Source organism: Lampetra planeri, unplaced genomic scaffold, assembly GCF_965212315.1.
Source record: "Lampetra planeri unplaced genomic scaffold, kcLamPlan1.2.h2 scaffold_1684, whole genome shotgun sequence".
Classification (NCBI taxonomy): Eukaryota; Metazoa; Chordata; class Hyperoartia; order Petromyzontiformes; family Petromyzontidae; genus Lampetra; species Lampetra planeri.
The window spans coordinates 5,001-7,500 of record NW_027614418.1 but is presented as its reverse complement, the minus strand read 5'-3'; positions in this window follow the sequence as shown (position 1 = coordinate 7,500).

Genomic DNA, 2,500 nt, shown 5'->3' with positions numbered 1-2,500 from the left:
AAATCTGCTGAAAAAGCCTGTGGAAGTTTCACGGCGTTCGTACGATATTTGGCGACGCAAAAATGAGCGATTTCCCAGCTCGATGGAATTCGGCGCGAGAGAAACGATGCCCCGTAACGCACATGAGAGCAATCCCGGCCAATTTCTCCCGTTTGATGGGGTCTATGTGTACAAATTTTGACTTTTTTGAGTGCACGTGCAAATCTGCTGAAAAAGCCTGTGGAAGTTTCACGGCGTTCGTACGATATTTGGCGACGCAAAAATGAGCGATTTCCCAGCTCGATGGAATTCGGAGCGAGAGAAACGATGCCCCGTAACGCACATGAGAGCAATCCCGGCCAATTTCTCCCGTTTGATGGGGTCTATGTGTACAAATTTTGACTTTTTTGAGTGCACGTGCCAATCTGCTGGAAAAGCCTGTGGAAGTTTCACGGCGTTCGTACGATATTTGGCGACGCAAAAATGAGCGATTTCCCAGCTCGATGGAATTCGGCGCGACAGAAACGATGCCCCGTAACGCACATGAGAGCAATCCGGGCCAATTTCTCCCGTTTGATGGGGTCTATGTGTAAAAATTTTGACTTTTTTGAGTGCAGGTGCAAATCTGCTGGAAAAGCCTGTGGAAGTTTCACGGCGTTCGTACGATATTTGGCGACGCAAAAATGAGCGATTTCCAAGCTCGATGGAATTCGGAGCGAGAGAAACGATGCCCCGTAACGCACATGAGAGCAATCCGGGCCAATTTCTCCCGTTTGATGGGGTCTATGTGTAAAAATTTTGACTTTTTTGAGTGCAGGTGCAAATCTGCTGAAAAAGCCTGTGGAAGTTTCACGGCGTTCGTACGATATTTGGCGACGCAAAAATGAGCGATTTCCCAGCTCGAGAGAATTCGGCGCGAGAGAAACGATGCCCCGTAACGCACATGAGAGCAATCCGGGCCAATTTCTCCCGTTTGATGGGGTCTATGTGTAAAAATTTTGACTTTTTTGAGTGCACGTGCAAATCTGCTGGAAAAGCCTGTGGAAGTTTCACGGCGTTCGTACGATATTTGGCGACGCAAAAATGAGCGATTTCCCAGCTCGATGGAATTCGGCGCGAGAGAAACGATGCCCCGTAACGCACATGAGAGCAATCCCGGCCAATTTCTCCCGTTTGATGGGGTCTATGTGTACAAATTTTGACTTTTTTGAGTGCACGTGCAAATCTGCTGAAAAAGCCTGTGGAAGTTTCACGGCGTTCGTACGATATTTGGCGACGCAAAAATGAGCGATTTCCCAGCTCGATGGAATTCGGAGCGAGAGAAACGATGCCCCGTAACGCACATGAGAGCAATCCCGGCCAATTTCTCCCGTTTGATGGGGTCTATGTGTACAAATTTTGACTTTTTTGAGTGCAGGTGCAAATCTGCTGAAAAAGCCTGTGGAAGTTTCACGGCGTTCGTACGATATTTGGCGACGCAAAAATGAGCGATTTCCCAGCTCGAGAGAATTCGGCGCGAGAGAAACGATGCCCCGTAACGCACATGAGAGCAATCCGGGCCAATTTCTCCCGTTTGATGGGGTCTATGTGTAAAAATTTTGACTTTTTTGAGTGCAGGTGCAAATCTGCTGGAAAAGCCTGTGGAAGTTTCACGGCGTTCGTACGATATTTGGCGACGCAAAAATGAGCGATTTCCCAGCTCGATGGAATTCGGCGCGACAGAAACGATGCCCCGTAACGCACATGAGAGCAATCCGGGCCAATTTCTCCCGTTTGATGGGGTCTATGTGTAAAAATTTTGACTTTTTTGAGTGCACGTGCAAATCTGCTGAAAAAGCCTGTGGAAGTTTCACGGCGTTCGTACGATATTTGGCGACGCAAAAATGAGCGATTTCCCAGCTCGAGAGAATTCGGCGCGAGAGAAACGATGCCCCGTAACGCACATGAGAGCAATCCGGGCCAATTTCTCCCGTTTGATGGGGTCTATGTGTACAAATTTTGACTTTTTTGAGTGCACGTGCAAATCTGCTGAAAAAGCCTGTGGAAGTTTCACGGCGTTCGTACGATATTTGGCGACGCAAAAATGAGCGATTTCCCAGCTCGATGGAATTCGGCGCGAGAGAAACGATGCCCCGTAACGCACATGAGAGCAATCCCGGCCAATTTCTCCCGTTTGATGGGGTCTATGTGTAAAAATTTTGACTTTTTTGAGTGCACGTGCAAATCTGCTGGAAAAGCCTGTGGAAGTTTCACGGCGTTCGTACGATATTTGGCGACGCAAAAATGAGCGATTTCCCAGCTCGATGGAATTCGGCGCGACAGAAACGATGCCCCGTAACGCACATGAGAGCAATCCGGGCCAATTTCTCCCGTTTGATGGGGTCTATGTGTAAAAATTTTGACTTTTTTGAGTGCACGTGCAAATCTGCTGAAAAAGCCTGTGGAAGTTTCACGGCGTTCGTACGATATTTGGCGACGCAAAAATGAGCGATTTCCCAGCTCGAGAGAATTCGGCGCGAGA